The sequence below is a fragment of the Coptis chinensis genome, chromosome 7 (genome assembly GCF_015680905.1).
Source record: "Coptis chinensis isolate HL-2020 chromosome 7, ASM1568090v1, whole genome shotgun sequence".
Classification (NCBI taxonomy): Eukaryota; Viridiplantae; Streptophyta; class Magnoliopsida; order Ranunculales; family Ranunculaceae; genus Coptis; species Coptis chinensis.
In genome coordinates, this window is record NC_141462.1 from 1,509,881 (window position 1) to 1,517,134 (window position 7,254).

Sequence of the window (7,254 nt, forward strand, 5' to 3'; positions counted from 1 at the left end):
GGCATTGTACAAATTAAGGAATCCCTTGGGAAGTCTTTTTGAGGTTAAAACTTGGGTCCCATGCGTTACTTTCTTGGCATTGAGATTGCACGTAGTCCCAAGGGAATCTCTTTATCTCAACGAAAGTATGTTCTAGATCTTCTGACTGATACAGGGATGCTGGGTTGTCGACCAGTTTCTACTCCTATGGTGCCTAACAGCCGGTTAGTTGCAGACGATGGACCATTATTGTCAGATCCATCAGCTTATCAGCGCCTTGTTGGACGTCTTATTTATCTAGTTAATACTAGACCAGACATTGCCTATGCTGTGAGCAGAGTTAGTCAGTTCATGCATGCTCCACGTCAATCTCATATGGATGCAGTGGAGCATATTCTGAAGTACCTAAAGTCTTGCCCTGGCTTAGGTCTCTTCTATGCAGCCGGTTCACAGGGTCCCTTAGAATGCTACACTGATTCTGATTATAGAGGCTCATATATGTCAACAAAAAATAATTAACATTAAATCGAAAATAGTTTGCAACTGCATAATTGAACTAATCCGAAATAATAATTAATGGGAAATCGAAAGCTATATGCAACTACATTGAACTAATCTCAAATAATAATTAACAAAAAATCATAAATTTGATGCAATATCAAACTAACCTAACAAATAATTAATGAAACATCTGAAACTTGAATAAACTACATTGAACCAACCTCAAAGAATAATAAACGGTAAATCAAACACTAGACGGATACAACTGCATCGAACTAACCTCAAAGAATAATTAATGGAAAACCGAAAATAGGATGCAAATTTAATTAACCAATCTCAAAGAATAATTAATGGAAAACCGGAAATATGATGCAAATGTATTGAACCAATCTCAAATAATAATTAACATAAAATCAAAAATTAAATGCAACTGCAGAGAACTAACCTCAAAGAATAATTAACATTAAATCAAAATTTGGACGCAAATACATCGAACCAACCTTAAAGAATAATTAACGTGAAATCGGGAACTAGATGCTAATGCATTTAACTAACTTAAAAAAATAGTTAACGGAAAATCGAAAATTGAATGCAAATGCTTTGAACTAACCTAAAAAAATAATTAATGACAAATAAAAAAAACTTGACACAACTACATGGAAGTAATCTCAAATAATAATTAACAATAAATCGAAAAACTAGATGCAAATGCATCGATAACTTCAAAAAATGATTAACGGGAAATCAGAAATTTCGGAAAATAATTAACAAAAAATACAAAACTAAATACAAATGCATCGAATTAACCTCAAATAATTATTAATGGGAAATTAGAAACTGGTGGCAAATACATTAAACTAACCTAAAAAAAAAAAAAAAAAAATCAAAAATCGGATGCAACTGCATTGAAGTAACCCCATAAAATAATGAATGAAAAATCATAAATTAGATGCAAATGCAATGAACAAATCTCAATGACTAATTAACGAAACATTAAAAAATTGATAAAACTGCACTGAACTAACCTAAATGAATAATTAACGGGAAATTATAAATTTGATGTAACAGCATTGAACTAACCTCAAAAAACAATTAACGGAAAATCGGAAACATGATGCAAATGCATTGAACTAACCTCAAAAAACAATTAACATAAAATCATAAATTGGATGCAACTGCATTGAACTAACTTCAAATAATAATTAACGGAAAACCAAAAATTGGATATAACTGCATTAAACTAAAATCATAAATTAACTAACGATAAATCTGAAATTGGATGCCAATGCATTGAAATAACCTCAAAAAATAGTTAATTGGGAATCGGAAGTCGGATGTAACTGCATCACACTGACCACAAAAGCATAAATGTCTGCTTTTTTAGCCTTCTCACATGAGTAATTACAAGTAATTATGAACCCAAAACGAAAATGAGTTTATAAAAATAGACTCTTACATGTATGCAAACTATATAGAAATTGTAAACTATCGAACTAACCTAGAAAAAACAATTAAAGGGAAATCAGAAACTGGATGCAGATGTATTGAACTAACCTGAGAGAGTAATTAAAGGGAGATATGAACCTAAATGCAAATGCAATGAACTAATCTCAAATACTATTAACGAAACATCGAAAACTGGATGCAACTGTACTAAATTAACCTTAATGAATAACTAACGGGAAACCACAAAGTGGATGCAATTATACTGAACTAACCTCAAATAATAATTAACTGAAAATCGGAAACTTGATGCAACTGCATTGAACTAACCTCAAAGAATAATTAATGAGAATCTGAAAACTGGATGCAACGCACTACATTAAATTAACCTTAAATAATAATTAATGAAAAATCATAAACCTAATACAAATGCATCGAACTAATAACCCTACAATATATTTGCACTGTATGTAGGGAGAATAAATATATCGATAAATATAGTTTTGCATTTTATGTAGCATTTATCATAATTATTTTATTGTGATTGGGAATGCCTAGCTATTTAAGTAGCTTCAATATTATCTTCGTCACATTGGTCATTCTCACAAAACTTCAATCAAATTTCTATTGTTAAACCTAACAATAAAAAGAAGTCGATGAGTTTTATCAAGGGTTGATGCTTCATTTTTATAGAGAGTGGTGCAATAAATTTAAATGAGTAATTAATATAATTTGCATATCTCATAACTATGCATAGTTGCTGATATTTTTTAGAATAATTTAATATAACGACACCCGTTCGTAGGACACGTTAATGTGATAAATTTTTTCAAGTGAGAATAATGTATTCTTTGAGGATATGGAAACAATCAATATGTTTTAGTGATTTGTACACATTAGTACGTAAACTAAGCGGTGATGATTTACCGCTAAATCACCATAAATTTAATAAAACTATTATATAAGCTAGATCGAGTTTAAGATAATTCAATTTGAAAATTACGGATTAATATCCTAAACCATAAATCTCATTAACGTATTTCGGTTTATTTTCAATAAAAATATATTATGATTCGAAAATTTGTGTAAGACATTTTGTAAAGCCTTTTCAACACATAATATATTTAATAGATCCAAAATCTACTAACCACTAACTTAGAGCCATTTTCGTCGAAAAAGTGGACCTACACAATGTTTCATTGTTCTAATGATTTATTTATTTATTTAATTTAATTTTAATTAAGGGATCCACATAATTCCACCTAGCCTCATTCCCACGCAACCCGCTGTACAAATTCCATATCCACCAACTAACCAACATATAATAATCACCGTTCCTTATAAAATAAAGCCAAATCTCGATTCCCATCAACCGCTTAAAGTAGTACGTGTTGGTTAACTCGAACGCAACACGTGCCTACCCAATCCCCAACCCCCCCTCTATATATAACAGATTACCAACACTCTCTACTTAAATAATTCCAACAACAACAGAACAGGTCTGTTTTTTTCTTCTCTTTCAATTTCAATTAGGGTTTTTTTTTTTTTTGATGGTGGAAAAATAAGTAATGGAAAAGGAAGATGGTAGTGAAGAGCCAGATTCCAAAAGGCCTCATCATCATTTAACATCATCTGTGTCTTCAACAACAAATATAATGGCTCGAAGCTCACCCACTTCTCCCGATGAACGTCATGTAAGTGTTAAATTCACTAATTAATAGGGTTTAATTAGTGTTCGAAATGATTTATATAGTTTTGCAGGTTGATGCGGCGGTACTGCAAAATATATAGTTTTAGTGGCTAGTGTTATATCTTACAAATAGGGCATGTCTTGTCTAGGCAATTTTTTTGAAATAATACCTTTATTCCCGTGTCTTCCAACTACCTTATCACCTACTTTTATTTCACGTTTTTGTGAAATATATACACGGATTATTTTTGGATTTTTTTTTCTGGATCCATCTCACATCAATAACTCGGCCTCTGTCACCTATAGGTAGTTTTAGACAAGTTTCCTTTGCAGTGAATACCTAAATGCCAAGTATGGCTCGTATACAATACTTGAATTATCGATATAGATGCTACATAGTTGGTTCTCATCCTTCAGAGACTGCGAGTGTGATAGGAGCATCCGTCGACAAAGGGATCACCCTAAAATGATCATCTCATGGCTATTGAGAACGAATCAAATAAGATGGTTCTATTTCTCAATACGCGCATCTTCGGCGCCCCTGATGCGCATCCGCCCTCTCCCGATGCGACCACGGATATCATTACCCCGATGCACATTAAGCCCTCTACTCATGTTTCCAGAGTACAGCACAGATAATAACTAACGGAAAATTAAAAATTGGATGCAAATCCTTGAAAAATATTTAACGGGAAATCGGAAACGGTATGCAAATACATCAAACAAACCTCATATAATAATTAATGGGTAACAGAAAACTGGATGGAAATGCATTGAACTAAACTCAAAAACTAATTAACAGAAAATAAAAAACCGAATGCAACTGCATTGAACTAACCTCATAGAATAATTGGTGGAAAATTAGAAACTAAATGCAGATGTATTGAAATAATCTTAAAGAATAATTAACGGTAAATCAAAAACCGGATATAATTGCATCGAACTAACTTCAAAGTATAAATAATCAAAAACTAGATGTAGATGTATTGAACTCACCTTAAAGAGTTATTAACGAAAAATCGGAAACTGAATCCAAATGTAATAAACTAATCTCAAAGACTAATTAACGAAACATTTAAAAATGGATGAAACTGTATTGAACTAACCTAAATGAAAAATTAACGGGAAATTATAAATTTGATGTAACAGTATTGAACTAACCTCAAAAAATAATTAACGGAAAATCGGAAACTTGATGCAAATGCATTGAACTAACCTCAAAGAATAATTAACATAAAATCATAAATTAGATGCAACTGCATTGAACTAACTTCAAATAATAATTAACGGAAAACCAACAACTGGATGCAACTGCATTAAACTAAAATCAGAAATTAACTAACGATAAATCAGAAATTGGATGTCAATGCATTGAAATAACCTCAAAAAAATAGTTAACTGGAAATCATAAGTCAGATGTAACTGCATCACACTGACCACAAAGCATAAATGTCTACTGTTTTAGTCTTCTCACGTGAGTAATTACGAGTAATTATGAACCCAAAACAAAAATGAGTTTATAAAAACAGACTCTTACATGTATGCAAACTGTATAGAAATTGTAAACTATCGAACTAACCTAGAAAAACAATTAACGGAAATCGAAACTGGATCTGGATGTATTGAACTAACCTCGGTAATTAAATGGAGATAAGAACCTAAATGCAAATGTAATGAACTAATCTCAAATACTAATTAACAAAACATTGAAAACCTGGATGCAAGCATCTTGAATTAACCTTAATAATAATTAACGGAAATCATAAAGTGGATGCAATTATCTTGAACTAACCTCAAATAATAATTAACGGAAAATCGAAACTTGATGCAATTGCATTGAACTAACCTCAAATAATAATTAATGAGAATTTGAAAACTAGATGCAAGCGTCTACATTAAATTAACCTCAAATAATAATTAATGGAAAATCGAAACCTCGATACAAATGCATCGAACTAATAACCCTAAAATATATTTGCATTATATGTAGGGAGAATAAATATATCGACAAATATAGTTTTGCATTTTAAGTAGCATTTATCATAATTATTTTATTGTGATTGGGAATGCATGGCTATTTAAGTAGCTTCAATATTATTTTTTTATTATGGGCATTCTCACAAAACTTCAATCAAACTTCTATTGTTAAACCTAACAATAAAAAAAAGTCGATGAGTTTTATCAAGGTTTGATACTTCATTTTTATAGAGAGTGGTGCAATAAATTTAAATGAGTAATTAATATAATTTTCATATCTCATAGCTATGCATAGTTGCTGATATTTTTTAGAATAATTTAATATAACGACACCCGTTCGTAGGACACGTTAATGTGATAAATCTTTTCAAGTGAGAATAATGTATTCTTTGAAGATATGGAAACAATCAATATGTTTTAGTGATTTGTACACATTATTACGTAAACTAAGAGGTGGTGATTTACCGCTAAATCACCATAAATCTAATAAAACTATTATATAAGCTAGATCGAGTTTAAGATAATTCAATTTGAAAATTACAAATTAATATCCTAAACCATAAATCTCATTAACGTATTTCGGTTTATTTTCAATAAAAATATATTCTGATTCGAAAATTTGTGTAAGACATTTTGTAAAGCCTTTTCAGCACACAATATATTTAATAGATCCCAGGCGTATGTTTGATTCCAAAATCTACTAACCACTAACTTAGAGCCATTTTCGTCGAAAAAGTGGACCTACCATACACAATGTTTCATTGTTTTAATGAACAATTTATGTAAGTGCCTTCTAGCTTAGTTGGTAAAATATTTTGGTGATGATATCAGAGGTATGGGTTCATAAAACCTTTGGGTGATGGTGATGATACCAGAGGTCCCGCCAGCATCAAAAAGTTACTGATCTCATTTAAAACAGACTTACCAATAAAAAAAAAAAATAAAAAAAATGACTGATTTATTTATTAATTTAATTTAATTTAATTTTAATTAAGGGATCCACATAATTCCACCTAGCCTCATTCCCACGTAAGGGTGGGAATTTGGCCCTAATGATCCTAATCCGGCCCTGACCGACCCGACCCTAAGGCCTTCTAGGGCAGGGCTAAGGCTAAGGTTCTGAAACATAGGCCCGACCCTAATTCAAATTTAACCAAGCCCTATTTATAGTTTTACATTTTCACTATAAATACACGCGTCTTCATAATTGTCCAACTATTTGTTAAATATTTTAAATTAAAATAACATTGTCATTTGTAATTGATCACTTACATCCAAGGGTACTTCCAATAACTTGTCTTATATAACAAAAAACTGTCGAACCTATTTTAGCGACCATGAAGAACAATGAGCACTAGCCTAATAAAAAGAATACTTTATTTTTTTTGATCATCAAATCAAAGTCTATAACTTATTATTCTCGATTTATTTTCCCAAAACTACTTTATAAATTATATTTTTATTCATGCAAGCCAAGTCTAGAACTAAAGGTTTAAAATCCCACACCATTAAAGCGAAATACATAATGGACATTTGTATACCTTAAACCAAAAACAACTTTTGTCCGAAAATGACATTTGTAAAGCGAAAAAATATAGGCGGTACCTAAAACCGACCTTAAAACTTCGGCCTTAAAGCCTTTAAAGAGGGGTTAGGGTAGGGTC